At 40.6% G+C, this 16,253-nt stretch overlaps 1 pseudogene; it reads left to right on the plus strand.

Annotated features, from left to right (window-relative positions):
- The first annotated feature begins 14,374 nt into the window (after nucleotides 1–14,374).
- Nucleotides 14,375–15,877, plus strand: LOC131904480 (TNF receptor-associated factor 4-like; annotated as a pseudogene).
- The last annotated feature ends 376 nt before the right edge of the window (nucleotides 15,878–16,253 follow it).

Raw genomic sequence — 16,253 nt, forward strand, 5'->3', positions numbered from 1 at the left:
GAGTCTAAGGTTTCATATCTAACTTATCTTTTATCATAACCAAGGAAAATTATAACTATCTCTAGTCTTCAACTACATCAAAGACCTTAGAAGGATATAATATTACCTGAGAAATGGGAGAAGGATGCAAGCAACTTTTGGGAGTCTTGCAGGGTAGACAGAGACAGCTGGCAGTCTGGGCAGTCATCCAAAGTCCTTCTGTAAAGTTGGGGCATCTGTCTTCAGCCCATAGGCCTAGAGTCTCTCACTCACTTTTCTCTGTGTCCTGTAGAATGTCTGGCAGTTTCCTCTGCAAAGTAGGAACCTGAAGGACCATTTTGTCAAGCAAAGTTCAGTGGTCACCTTTCTATGGGTCATGCATGTCCAGTTGATCAAGCAGTCCAGGCAAGAACAGTTTCTTGCCCAAATGGCTATTTTTGCCAAGAAGAAGATAAACTCCATAATGGAGTGTCTTTGATGCCCATCCTCCTCTCTGAAGTGAATTGGTACTGCCAGGAGCAGACATGTCTCACTGTCTAGAAAGCCTAAATTTTTAAAATATTTTAAATGCCATATTCTGTAGGTCTTTGAAGTATTTGAAGATTACCTATCTATCTGAAATATATCTATAAGAAGACTTAACTAACATGGCTATGAGTATGATTATCATAGATGACTAATTATTATTTTTTAATTATCCATTACAATTTTAAATGAGCTGTACAAACATAATACCTTAAACAAGAGTAGAAATATACACACAGTATAACAAAGTTAACTTTAAGTTTATATCAATAAACTAAAATCTATACCAATGTAAAACATTTCAAACAAGTTGTTGCTCTTTAAAAGTAGGTTCAGCAATTTACCCTTTTATCCTATCATATCTATATCATATTCTTTTCTTCTTTAGAAAGAGATTGTATTTATAATCAACCTGTTTTAAAAAAAAATTTGGTTTTTCTTTGTCTCATACCAGAGGGCTCTTCTGATTTGGGACAGAAGAATCTCTTAAACTTTTTTTTTTTTTTTTTTTTTTTTTTAGCAATATGCCTGGGTTTAGAGAAGGAGTGAGCCAATTCCATCTCCAAAGCCAGTTTGATATATTTGGGAATTTGGGTGTAGTTTTTTTTTTTACTACTTCCTGCTGGAGGGGGGCACTGTATCTTATGGGAACACAAAGAAAAATTTAGGATTATGGAGTAGTCCATGACGGTGTATCATCTGAGCCAGTTGCCTTGAAACTGTTTTGGATGTTGGATCATCTGGGCCATGGTGTTAATGGAGACCTTTCAGGGAGTCTTAGCTGGTCAAACCTGATGTATCTTAATTTGGAACAAATCCATAGCCTCTGGCTTTCTGTGGAAACAAAAGCAGAGCCTCTTTTCCAAAGCAACATATCCTTACATCCAAATTTTGAAGTCAAGGTATCTTTAAAATATACATATTGGTTTAACTCCACTGCCTTTACAATCAAATATCTCTCTTCAGTTAAAAATCTCAAAGACAACACAATCCAGATTCTCTGTGTAATATCCAACTTTATGTGGCTTATTTTTATACTATCTTTAATGTCTCTTTAAAGACTTTATTTTTTAAAAACTACCTTTTTTATATAACTATATATATATATATATATATATATATATATATATATATTCTCTCTTCCAGGCCTACGTACATTTTTACACACATTGTAAAACATTTAAAGTCTCGTTCCATCTGAATCTGTCTTATTGTGAATCTATTGCTTTAAACTGCAGCATTCTAAGACTGAAATGGCAGCTGTGGCTGATGGCTCCGCCCCTGTCAGCTACCCAACATGGCGGTGGTACAGTTTACCGCCAGCTCTGGGTCTGGAGCTATGTGTACCATCAGCTATCAGAAGCAGTTCTATCAAAGCAGCATGTAGCCCAGAAACCTCTTTTTTTTTTTTTTTTTAACTAGCAAAAACTATAACCAACAAACAGCATAGTGCGCAGCTTGGAGACACCTCTGTGTGACATAGCATAGGTCAAGCCTGAATGCATGCCACAAACCCGCAATAGAGTAGCTCAACCTGCAGGCTGCCGCTAACTTGAGAGAGACAACTAGGAAGCTGTTTTTAGCTCCATTTTGAATTGTTTATTAAATATGTTTAAGGTGGAAACTTGAGCCATTGGGCACCATTTGTAGCTGGAGAGTTTTCTCTCCAGGTTCCGCCAAGCCTCAGCAGACTGACAGCCCACTTATAAAATAAACACACAGACTCTTATATTATTTAAACTGTTTGACCTAATGGCTCAGGCTTCTTGTTAACTGTTCTTATATTTTAAATTAACCCATTTCTATTAATCTATACTTTGCCACGTGGCTCGTGGCTTATCGATACCTTACATCTTTCTTGTCATGGTGGTGGCTGGCAGTCTCTCTGCCCCAACCTTCCACTTACCCAAAATCTTCTCCTTGTTCTGCCTATACTTCCTCCTGCCTGGCTACTGGCCAATCAGTGTTTTATTTATTAACCAATCAGAGCAACACATTTGACATACAGGACGTCCCACAGCAGCACAATATACTTGAAGACAAGAAAAGAAAATGGAAGATTTAATTGCCCCCATAACAGGATATGTGCTCATAATTCCAAAGACCCTTCCTCAGGCAAGTTGTCTACAGACTAACTTCTAAACTTTCCTACTTTCTGATCTCTAACTTTGTCTATTTTCTTTCTCTTCATCTCCATTTTCTGTACAATGGCAATAACAATGTTTGCTTGTTGTAAATAAATTATTAAAGCAGTATTGTAAGTTGCACTTGACAGAGCATGTCACAAGCCCTCATTCAGCCATCAGTGTAACACTTATTACTACCTTCATGAAATACAAGGAAGACCTGGCTGTCCCACGTAGGAAATGAGTGAAGACTGCAAGTTTGTTGTCATGAGAACTAAACACCTCATGCCATGTTGATCATGTTCACCAAAGAAATTAGTCTCTCCTTCACCTTTTCAGTGTTTGATGAAACACAGCAGCTGGCTTTCCCTTTTCCTCCTAGACCTGTGCACACCTTATCACGTGCTCTGCATATAGGCTTAGCACAACTTGTTTCATAGACAATTTTAAGGGCAGTAATGACTGACAGCGTGGTGGTATTGTGTTCCCCAAAATATTGTGCACCCTAATAAACTTATCTGGGGTCAGAGACAGAACAGCCACTAGATACAAAGGCTAGAAAATGGTGACACTCACATCTTTAATCCTAGCATTCCAGAGGTAGAAATCCCTCTGGATCTCTGTGAGTTCAAGGCCACATTGGAAACAGCCAGGTGTGGTGACTCACGCCTTTAATCCCAAGAAGTGAGCCTTTAATGCCAGGGAGTGATGGCAAAAACAGAAAGATATATAAGGCATGAAGACCAGAAACTAGAAGCATTTGGCTGGTTAAGCTTTTAGGCTTTGAGCAGCACAGTACAGTAACTGCTAAACTGAGAGAACTGCACAGCAGCCTGATGTGACTGAACTTGAGTCTGAGTGGATGGGCAGGTCTTGGCTTAATGGCAACTCTGATCAGATATTGTTAAGGGCAGGATAATTCTGTGATCTACTCCATACCTGCCTTTCTAAATTCTGCTCCTGAGTAGTCCCAAATCTTAGAATAGGAGGGAATCTCGACAATATAACGACTTCAGAGACTAAGTCAAACTTTATTTTTTTAACTTATAAGAATTGATCTCCAGAAGTTGAAGCCACTTGTCAAGTTAGTAACATAATTGCACCATACAACACAGTTGTCTTTCTTCTACATAGTGAAACTATTTATTATTCCTGCAGAATAAAAATTATAGAGCCACCTACTCCTCTTCCTCCTCAGCCTGCCTCCCTTCTCTTCTTCTCCATGTCTTGATGATGTTGACAGTCCTAGAGATCTAACCCAGGACTCACACATGTTAGGCGAATACTCCACCACTGAGCATATCATGCACCTGAGGTGATAGAATTCAAATCTGACAATATTTATTTTCTTCTAGAGAATTCATTATAATGAATTCACTTCTTTTATCAGACAGGTAGTAATAACAATGTATGATTTCCATATTTAATTTTAAAATCCATATTCAAAAAGTACCCGCTTGTAGCAGTTGAGGATAATGTAATAGATCTTATGTTATACAATCACTGGATGTGTCAAATTATACCACATACAAAGCTGGTTTTGAGACTGCTTTGAGGTGAAGGTAGAGAATGGGAGGTGGGGGTAGAGAATGGGAGGTGGGGGTGGAGGACGTAAGGTGAAGTAAATAGAAAGAAATCATAATGCATGCTTCTCTGCCAGATTCCATTGCCACTTAATGTTTTCAAAACTCGTGTGATGGTTTAGGAAAATCACACTTTCCAGTAGTGATTCTCTCATGCAGCCTGTCCTGCTGTGCACTGCAGAATGCTTTAGTCATAGATGATTAACACCCCACAATGGCAGAGACTCCAGAACAAGGCTCTGGTCACTGGAACTTATAGTAGGAGATGGCCTTCAGTTGCTAATATGAGATCATTAACTTCCACTATTCTAAATTGTGCCTGTAGATCTAGGCCTACTGTTTGTTCCAATGGTAAATAGCTAGCATTTTGCATATATTTGACCCATGATGTCCCCTTCACAATACTGAAAAAGGTTCCTTTTATTTGAGCTGAAGAGTACAGTTCCACACAAATGGTAGATTCTTTGATATTTGTTGGTTAATTCGAAGAGTGAATGATTTTTCTTACATGTTTGAGGTTGCAGCAATAAATCAGTATCTGAAAAGTACCTACATCCGTTAGTGATAATGCAAGACTTATTTGGTCTGAAAAGGTTTTGCAATGCCCATGATTATCTCAGCACCACCCTGTGAATAGTGTGAACGAAAAAGCAAAGCTGGATAGGGAGGAGAGGACTCTGTTCAACATTGCTCCATTGCTATCTCTTTGATAATGTAATTGGCCAGAAAATTAAATACATTGAGTAGAACCAAGGCTATTAAAGCACACATTGATATTTGCATTTGAAATTTTGGCATTGAATATGAAATATAACAATTACCTAATACTGGTGCTGCTGAGCACATTTCATCCTTTGACATACTTCCCTGGGAGAATGTGTGAATAGCAGTATTGAAACAGGATCTAACCATCAGATTTAGGCTGGCCTCCAACTGACAATTATCCTTCCTCAGCCTGCCAAGTGTTATGATTATAGGTGTGTACTACCAAGTCTGGCTTCTGGGAAAGGTTTTTAATACAGAAGCATGAAGAACATTAAATTATGATGCATGTGAAGGAATCTTCGTCCTAATGTTGACTCCATAATTTTAACGACAATTTGCCTAACCTGTTTTTTAAATTTCTTTGTTTGCATAGTAGGGAATTTGGTTAAATCAACTTTTAATCTCATTTCTAGCTGTAGAACATGGATTTTAAGTGCAGCATTTCCTGAACATTACTTCAATAATGATAGAGTTAAATTTGATATAATTCTTAAATTTAAGTAAGTATACAAAGAGAACTCAAATTTAAGATTCCTAGCTTCTGGATCTAAGTGTATGCTCTGGACTTTTGGTGAGATTATTTATACATTCTTGTCCTAAGCCTCATGTTAGGATTCTGTCCATCACAAAAACTGCAAGTGCATTGGGGTGGATGTAGGCGTTGAGATGGGCTGTGACTGCAGAGTGGGCCATTCTACTCTTACCATAGTTCAAACTTCTATTGTAATATCCCAGTCACTGTGCTCTTCTGTATTAATACATGCTGTGGTTGAAGTGACCTGGGGCTCAGTTCACTCACATAGGCTAAAGGGATGTTCTATGCTTGGTGCCTCCGAAGATGGCATCCTCTCTCTTGACAGAAGTTATAGCAAGAGTAAGCTAGTTTTTCTCCACCTGGTTCAGTTAAAGAATGATATAAACAAATGCTAGAAGAAGGAAATAAAACAATAGATGAAAGTCTCAAAATTACTTTAAAGTATTTTGGCAAGATATATTTGAAGCAGTTAAATTTGAATCTCATAGATTCTTAATATAGTGTGCATAGGCTTAGAAATCATTGTTTTTTTTGGCTTTAATATTCTTATCTGAAAAAAAGGATATTATGATATTGTGACCAGCATTTTATGAGTATGTTCATGTAAAAAATAAAAATTCCTGGAACACAATAAATTAATAATGGATTGTGGCTTTTTTCATTGACTGTTGTTCATCCAACCAATGATCATTATATATTTGCTTCAACTTCAACAGAGGATGTAGAGTGGCTTTCAAAACTAAACACCAGCAGCGTGCCCTAGTTAGATTTAATTGCCAACTTGACACAAACTAGAAGTCATCTCAGTTGAGGAATTGCCCAGATCATATTGGTATGTGAGCATATCTGTGAGGGATTGTTCTGTTTGCAAATTGATGTAGGAGAACTTAGCCCACAGAGGCTGTCACCATTCCCTGACAGGTAGTGTCAGGTTTTAAAAGGAAGCTAAATGATTAAGCATGAGTCTGAATAAGTGAGTCACCAAGCAGCGTTTCTGCATGGTTTTTGCTTTAAATTCCTGTTTGAGTTTCTGCTCTGAATCCCTCAATGATGGATTGTAACTTATAAGTTGAAATAAGCCCTTTCCTCCCCTACAGTGTTTCTGATGAGTGTTTTATCATTGTAACAGAAAGAAAACTACAGCAAAGTGGTCAACAAGGATATCTGGTAGGTGAATATTGGGTCAGCAAAGAGGGTATCATGCATGGACTTCCTTCAACAATTCCAAGAATAAGCACTTTCTTTCCCAATATGGCATCAAGGTTGTAATGGAAAGCAGAGTGAGAGAAGGCTGAGAATTCAAGGTTGAACTCAGTGTCCTGAGGCAGGTGAGCCATCATTACATCATATAACTCTGTATGTTTGAGATTTACAGGCCAGTGTTGGGTCTCCATGGTGATTGAGCTGGCTACTGGATAGGAAGTCTTTGACTCAATGCTGAGGGATTCATCATAGAGCTAAATGCTATTGAAACCTTTAGGTGGCTATGGATGCAGTTAGTTATTTACTGGCTTTTGAATAACTCTTTTCTCCATGAAGTTTCTCCAGAAGGCAGTCTGATTTTTTAAATCATTTAAAATTATTTTAGATGTATTTATTTGATTTATGTGTATGAGTGTTTTGCTCACATGTATGTCCACGTACCATGTCTGTGCCTGGTGTCCATTGATGTCCTAAGGGGACATTCAATCCCTTGGAACTAGAGTAATGAGCTGTTTTAAATTGCCATACAGGTAATTAGAATTGAACCTAGGTCCTCTATAAAACCAAATACTCTTAATCACTGCACTATATCTCCAGCCCCAGAAGTCTGACATCTTACATGACAGTTTAGAGCATATAAAATGGAATGGCTGAAGAAAAAGACAGTGAACATTGTCATTACTGTCAAGGTGCTTCATCGACTTGTATCTGAAGTTTGTCAAAGAATCTAGAAACAGAATGACTTTTGCCTAAGACTTTTGGTTACTATGAGGTCAACCGAGATTTGGTGTGGGGAGTCACAAAGAATGAGGGTACAAAGGTATGGTGTATTATTACAAAGTTTTTACAAGGACTTCTTTGTTTTTCAAGATATGTGCTCTCCATGTGATCCTCAGTAGTTTTGAATCAGAACAGAAATAACTTAAAAACATTTCGTGTGAAAATTCTTTTGCTGTATTTATTCCAAAGGGTTTCTTTATTATTTTTTTCTGTTTTGCTAGTGTTAATGATTGAAAGTAGGATGCAGCACATTCTAGGCAAGCATTCTTTCTGCTCCTGACTCACATCTCTAGCCCTTGATTTTTTGAAACAGGCCTTTAGTAGCTCACATTAGATTTTAACTCATGATTCTTTTGCATCTCAAGTGCTAAGATTGTAGGGACACCCCAGCTTCCCTGTCTAAGCCAGGGAGTTATGGTTTTGAGCTCCCTTGAAGAAGCTCTGAGATATAGATTCATGCACATATGAATTATTGAGGACAGGTTCTCAGGGGATAGAGAAGGGACTAGAGAGATGCAAAATAGGGGACATTGAAGCGGCCCTGGTCACAGGAGGCCAGTCTCTTCTGCAGAAGCATAACCTCACAGCTTCTCAGCACTGCTCAGAGGCCGATAGCTGTGTTTTCAGTCATCCACATATCTATTTTTCAGGAGGGTTAGCAACAGAAGAAGTCTTGGGCTCTCCAAATCAAGGCAAAGGAAAAGGGAGAAAGAAATATGTTAGAAACGAACCACTTCAAAGCAGGACCATGTACATATCAAAGATAGCAGCCCAGAGTCCAGATGCAGCACTGACCATTTCTCCTCTATGAGATTATTATGGCAGCCTCTGTTCCTTCCGAAAACGCCCACCTGTAGCCCTAGAACACCCACAGTACAAACCACAAAGCAGGAGTGTGGTACTGACAGTGAGGTACCGCATTCTCATCCCCTTGAGATGCCTCTCATACTTGTCAGACAACTGGTGTCTGTAATAACATTTTCTTGTCATGTTACTCTTTCAGTCACCACAGAGTGCTAATATGAAGTACACGCTCTAGTGATATAACAGTAAGAATGTATTAGTCAAAGTTTCAGAGGCTGGGAAGTCTGTCATCAAGGCACTGGCAAGACAGACTTTGTTCTAGGACTCTTCTTAGCTTACCATGGTTGCCATCTTGCTGGGTGTTCATAAGAAAAGCAAGGACAGCTTTCCGGTGTCTCCTAGTGTAATGGCACTGATCCTGACAGATGGAGCCTCACTTGTAATTCAGTCTTTTTTTTTTTTAATTTTTATTTTGCAATACAATTCAATTCTACATATCAGCCATGGATTTCCTTGTTCTCCCCCCTCCCGCCCCCCTCACCTTCCCCCCAGGCCGCCCCCAATTCCCACCTCCTCCAGGGCAAAGCCTCCCCCACGGACTGAGATCAACCTGGTATACTCAGTCCAGGTAGGTCCAGTCCCCTCCTCCCAGGCCGAGCCAAGCGACCCTGCATAAGCCCCAGGTTTCAAACAGCCGACTCATGCAATGAGCACAGGACCTGGTCCCACTGCCTGGATGCCTCCCAAACAGATCAGGCCAATCAACTGTCTCACCCACTCAGAGGGCCTGATCCAGTTGGTGACCCCTCAGCCATTGGTTCATAGTTCATGTGTTTCCGTTCGTTTGGCTATTTGTCCCTGTGCTTTATCCAGCCTTGGTCTCAACAATTCTCTCTCATATAAACCCTCCTCATTCTCGCTACTTGGACTCCCAGAGATCCACCTGGGGCCTAGTCATGGATCTCTGCATTTAATTCAGTCTTAGTTACTTTCTTTTAACCTTAGTCATTCCCTCAGAGGCCTGCCTCAGTTTAAATATGAAATGCTTCTACATGTGTCCCCAGAAGGTGGCATTATTTTGGCAGGTTCTAGAAATTTCAGAATATGGGACCTATCTGGAAGGAACAGGTTACTGAGAGTATATTCTTCAGGTCTGTCTTTCCATGAGCCTCTCTCTGTCATGCTTTCTGCTTTCTGTCTGTTGTGAGGTGAACACCTTTTTCTTCTACAGGCTCCAGTCTCCTTGATGTTCTCACCAAGCACATAGGACCAAGCAATCACAGAGTCAAGATTTGTCTTTCCTTCTTTAAATTATTCTCTCTTGTCACAACATCAGGACAAGTAACTATCCTGTGGTGTTTGAGTAAGAATGACCCCTATAGGCTCATATATTTGAATGCTTAGTCATCAAGGAATAGAACTATTTGAAAGGATTAGGAGGTGTGGCCTTCTCAGAGGGATTCTGTCACTGGGGTGTGCCAGAGCACTCTCTCTCTCTCTCTCTCTCTCTCTCTCTCTCTCTCTCTCTCTCTCTCTCTCTCTCTCTCTCTCTTTCTCTCTCTCTGTCTCTCTCCCCTCTGCCTTAAGATCAGGATATAGGTCTCAATTATTTCTTCAGCACCATGCCTGTCTGTCTTAGGAAATCAAACACAAACCAAAATATGTTATTACATGTAGCCATGTAATGCTAACTTAACATTTGCTGAGATAAATTATGTGAGGAAATTGAAGCTTGGAGATACAATGTCATAGAACATCAGCATATACATAGCTGATGTGGATTCAGGAACCCAGAATTCATTTCTTAAGTTCTATGTTAATTAATTTCCAAGAAATATAAAATCAAAGGGTATATTTGATATCTTATAGTTTACTTACACTACATGGGGAGATGGTGAGGTACAATGTTATACATGTTATGCATAGTTACTATGCAGTATCAGGTATTTCTAAGGCTATATGGCTTATGGCTTACTCTTCCTTTTCCATGGAGGCTTCCTTGAGATTCTTTTCTTTTCTTTTCTTTTTTTTTTTTTATAGCTTTAACAAGCTTCCTGGCTGCACCTTCAAGTCCAGAGGCAGGCCTCTGCTGCTGGGCAAAAACAATATTGAATGAAAGATGAGTATGATTGTAGAGAAGTGGAACTGACCTGGGAAGAAGGGTCAAGCCTTGGAGATCAGCAGTGATCCAGAGTTTGGAATTTACGGAGACTGTTGGGGCAGAGGAGACCAGAGACCAGACAAGTAGTTTGGACAAGAAAAGTCAGGAACTCAGGAAATGGGAGACAATAATGTATTTTAGGTTTGGCATTGGCCTATCATCCTCATAGTCCTCATAGTCAAAATGGCACCTAAGGGACTATTAATGAGGGAGCCAATGGGGTGGAATGTCTGAGAACCAGACTTTGGTTCTTTTTTTTTTTTTAAAGTTTTTATTTTATAATAAATTTAATTTTACATACCAACCACAGATTCCCCTGTCCTCCCTCCTCCCACTCCCAACCTTCCTCCCCAATCCACCCCTCATTCCCTCCTCCTCCAGGGCAAGATCTCACCTGGGGAGTCAGCCCGGACTGGTAGATTCAGTTGAGGCAGGTCCAGTCCCCTCCTCCCTTTATCCAGGCTGAGCAAAGTGTCCCAGCATAGGCCCTAGGTTCCAAACAGCCAGTTCATGCACCAAGGACAGGTTTCGGTTCCATTGCCTGGGTGCCTCCTAAACAGTTCAAACTAATCAACTGTCTCACTTATCCAGAGGGCCTGGTCCAGTTCCATGGGGGCTCCTCAGCTATTGGTTCATAGTTCATGTGTTTCCATTAGTTTGGCTATTTCACACTTTGGTTCTTAACTTCTACATTTTTAAGTCCTGTGGGATAGGTTTATTTGTTCATCATATTTTATTACCAAGATCTAACTAGATCTGGGAAACTGCAAAACTTCATAGCCCACATATAGCAGACAAAGTGTTTAAAAATGATTCCTGAGATATTTATTTGTTCCCTTGTTCAACAGTTCTTTGTTCAGCTACTAAGTTTCCCACTGAGGGTCTTAATATCTTGGCCATGTGTTCTGGTTGAGTGAGTGGGATGGAAAGACAGAAGCGATAATGAGAAAGGGCACAGGTATTATCAGAACATACTGGACACTATCACTAGTAGAAAAATAGTCACTCTCATTCCTTCTGAGCACTCCCCTGACCCTGCTTTAGTATCCTTATAACTGCTAAAGTTTTTGAATGGATGGATGTGGTTAGTCAATTCTCTTTTTCTCAAAATTTGTAAAGTTCTTAAAAAAATCAGCTCTGTCTCTTTTTAAACATGTTTTCTGACATGATCACAGTTATTTCATGGGATTAATTTTCTGCTATGTTGATAATTTTGAACTTAACAAAATTTATACTTCAGGGTTGAGTTCTGAAGTTCCCCACTCTCCTTTCCCTACCTCACACAGACTAACCAGCAAATTAACCAACCAACCATATCATCCTTCCAAGTTTCACTTTTACTAAAAGTAGATTTTGACAAATCTGTTGATTAGAAATATCATTCAACATTGCCGTGAACTCTGGGAGAGTTGCACTTTTCATATGCTTTGGCCATATTCCACCATCTTCTGGTAAAATGAGGCATTACAATCCAACGTCCAAGTAGTGGATGGATCTCTTTCCATTAGCAGGTTGATATAATTAGAATGAAAAGAACACCCAGATTATTTCATAATAAGCATATTAAAACCATTTTATAATCATATTATTAGTGTTACAAATCATGTTTGTATTTCCTAATAGGATAAAACAAGTTTCTTCTGAATCCTAATGTCATCTTTCACCACTGTCTTCTATGCACTTGGATTTTGTCTTTTTTTATTATGTGCCCTGAGAGCTCTTACCTTACTATTTACACTTTCACCCTTTTTCACATCTCCCAGCTTGTGTGATGTACCTTACTATGATCTTTGTCATTCTTTAAAAATGTCTGTCAACAATTCCTCTTTTCCATGATGTGTAAGGGGTACTGATACTTATACTTGAGGACTTCATGTATGTGTGACATAATATCAAGAACAGAGATCATGCTCTGGCAAAACCTAGTCATCTTCTTACCCTAATACATATGATACCAGTGCTTAGTAACCACAAGGAAAAGCATGGTGGATCTGCTCAGTCATAGTGGTAGGAGTTCGTGGTTAGGGACTGTTCAAATTACAGTGGAACAGGAAAGAGCCAGGCTAGACTCTGGAAGCCCACCCCAAGTCATCTGTAGACAATACCTCCTAGAGTCCAAAGCCTCCAAAATTATCACCTAGAGCTGGGGATTAGACATTCAGAACATTAGCCCATGTGGAACACTTCAGATTCAAACCCTAACAGAAATTATTTCACATCCAAATTATTGTATATGAATTGAATAAAATACTAGTATCTTACCTTAAAACTGGCTTCATAAATCATTATCTTCCTTGTTCTGTTTTCCCTGGCCTTGGTTTTAGAAAACACCTTTCAATATTTCATGAAATGGTGCTTTTAGTATTAATTACTAAATTTGTTTGAAAAAATATTATATATAATTGTTCCAGTGATGCAAAGTTATCATATTCCTTATTATATTAATTTGGGAAAGTATTTTATTTCTTTCTCAGAAATAATTACTTAAGTGATTAGATACACAAGTCTTTATTTGCTTGTTTGTTAGTTTTTCAACCATAAATGTTTTAAGGTATCTTATATATTTGACTTAAATAACATATGAGTACAGGAAAATATAAGAGAGAGAAAAGAGCTAGAAGGTGAGACTAGCATACAAAATAAAAATTAAAAATCAAATTGTCAATATCAATGTGATGAAGCTAAATGTCCTGTTGGAGTCTCGGTTTTCTAATAATTAATTTAAAGAAGATAAGCATGTGCATGCTACGCAAACTCTAATTGGTCCTAATAATAAAAACCTGGAGTCAGATATAGGGGTAAATGCTGAAAGATCAGAGAGGCATTGCAGCCAGCCACTAGTTCTTATCTCTATGAAATCCTCAGCTGAAAAGAGATGAGCTCCTCTTTCCACCCTGCCTTATCACTTCCTCTCTCCATCCAGCCACATCACTTCCTGTCTGTCTGTACAGACCTACAGGCCTCTATGCTTAACTAATGGCTAGCGGCTCCTTCTGATTTTCAGGCAAGCGTTATTTGTTCAAGCACAAATAAAGTATCACCACATTTCCTCTTTTTTGACTAAAATAAAAAAGGTTATAACTAATATAAGAAAACTATATACAATAAGTACAATAACTAAATACAATATATACAGGCAATAAATACATCAACAATGTCTAGTCCATTTGCATTTGACAAATTCAGAGGAAATACTCCATTATCTATCCAATCTTGGTGAATCCAAAGGATTGTACCTAATTCACAATCTATCCTAATTTGCATTATCAAAATTATCTTTTAATGTCTCTCAACCATATACACTTTACATCTCCTCTTTCTTTATTAAGACATTTTTTATTCATTTTACAAACCAACCACAGATCCCTCTTTCATTCCTCCTCCCACTTGCCCCCAGCCTTCCCCCCAACCCACCCACACCCATCCTCTCCTTTGCAAAGGTAAGGTCTCCCATAGGATTCAACAAAGCCTGGTACATTCAATTGAAGCAAGTCCAAGCCCCTCCCCACTGCATCAAGGCTGTGCAAGGTGTCCCACCACAGGTAATGGGTTCCAAAAAGCCAGCTCATGCACCGTGGATAGATCCTGATCCCACAGCCAGGGGTCCCTCAAACAGATGAAGCTACACAACTGTCTCACTTATGCAGAGGGCCTAGTCTGGTCCCATGCAGACTCCACAGCTCTTGGTCTAAAGTTCATGAGTTCCCACTATCTTGGTTCGATTGTATCTGTAGATTTCCCCATCATGATCTTGATGCCCCTAGCTCGTAGAATCCTACTTCCCTCTCTTAGACTGGACTCCTGGAGCTCCAGAGATCCAGTTTATACCTCTTCAGTGAGTTTCTTGAACAGAGCTGGAGCGAGGCGCGGGCTGTGGGGCTGCTGCTGTGCCCATACCTGCTGCCAGCCCACTATGCCCGGCTTTGACTACAAGTTCCTGGAAAAGCCCAAGCGGCGGGTGCTGTGCCGACTGTACAGGAAGCCCATGCATGAGCCTGTGCAGTTGTCTACTTGTCGCCACCACTTCTGCGATACCTGCCTGTAGGAGTTCCTCAGTGAAGGAGCCTCAAATGCCCTGAGGACCAGCTTCCTCTGGACTATGCCAAGATCTTCCCAGACCCGGAGCTGGAGGTCCAGGTGTTAGGGTTGTCACAGTGTTTGGAGGTGTTAGGCTGCATCCACAGTGAAGAGGGCTGCCACTGGAGTAGGTCACTTTGCTATCTACAGGGCCATTTGAACACTTGAAGCTTCAATGTAGTCCCCTTCCCCAATCGCTACCCAGCCAAGCTGAGCTGGTGTGATCTGCCTGCCCACTTGCAGCACGACTGCCCTCAGTGCTGTCTCAAGTGTGAATTCTGTGGCTGTGACTTTAGTGGAGATGCCTACGAAAGTTACGAGGGCATGTGCCCCAAAGAGAGTGTGTACTGTGAGAAGTGTGATGCCCATATGATGAGGTGACCGTTGGCCCAGCATGCCACTTCTTAGTACCCCAAGAGCACTCAGTCTTGTGCCTACTATACCAAGTAGTTTGTTTTTGACACCATCCAGAGCCATCAGTACCAGTGCCCACGGCTGCCTGTTCCCTGCCCCAACTAATGTGGTGTGGGCACTGTGGGTCGGGAGGACCTACCCAGCCATCTGAAGGATAGCTGCAGCACTGCCTTGGCGCTCTGCCCTTTCAAAGAGTCTGGCTGCAAGCACAGGGTGAGACTCCCCTTTCTGGGCCCCTTTAGCTCTTGAATATCCTAGACAGAGTATCAGTTTGCTGGCACAGCTGAGGCCTTGATGTCTCCCGCTAGCTAGCTCCTTCTTCCCAATACCCTCTGCCATCATCCTGTGGAACTGGGTGCCTGCTACCCCTACCTGCTTCTTCTCTCCCCTGGACCTTCCTCTTTTGGTAACTTTTTCCTTCCCCCAGGGCCTTGGGTTTTGCCAACAGTGCTCTAAGCTGGCAATGCAGGTCACATGGAGGAGAGTGTAAAGCCACATCTGGCTAAAATGTATGCCCTGGTGAGCCGGTAATGGCAAGAGTTTCAGGATCTGCAGAGAGAGCTGGAGGAGCTATCCATAAGCAGTGACGGAGTACTCATCTGGAAGGTTGGCAGCAATGGACAGCATCTCCAAGAGGCCAAGGCCAACCTAACCTGCAGTGTTTCAGCCCAGCCTTCTATATGCGTAAGTACAGTTACAAGCCGCAGGTGTCAGCCTTCCTCAATGGCGGTGGTGAGGCCACACATCTCTCAGTCTACATTCCTGTGTTACCAGGCACTTTGACAAGCTCACTGAGTGTCCCTTTGCCCATCGTTTCACCTTCTTCCTGTCGGATCAGAGTGACCCAGGTCTGGCCAAGCCACAGCATGTCACTGAGACCTTCCACCCTGAATCAAACTGGAAGAACTGCCAAAAGCTCAGCTAGCTCAGTTGGTAGAGCATGAGACTCTTAATCTCAGGGTCCTGGGTTCATGCCCCATGTTGGGTGCCAATTGTAACCAGAAGTTCTAGCCTGCAGCAACTTATAAAGTAATCACTCAAAGGCTTAATATTAATTACAAACTGTTTGGTCTATAGTTCAATAATAACATCTTAAATTAACCTATTTCTATTAATCTGTGTATGTCTTTACCTGTATACTATCACATCTTGCTTCTCTGGGTGTGTTGCAGTATCTCCTGATTCCACCTTTCTTCCCCCTGCAACTTTGCTTGGATTTCTTGCCTGGCTATAACCTGTCTTGCCATAAGCCAAACAGCTTCTTTTTTAACCAGTGGTAGCAACACATTCACAGCATACAG

The sequence above is a fragment of the Peromyscus eremicus genome, chromosome 2, assembly GCF_949786415.1.
Source record: "Peromyscus eremicus chromosome 2, PerEre_H2_v1, whole genome shotgun sequence".
In the NCBI taxonomy this organism is placed as follows: domain Eukaryota; kingdom Metazoa; phylum Chordata; class Mammalia; order Rodentia; family Cricetidae; genus Peromyscus; species Peromyscus eremicus.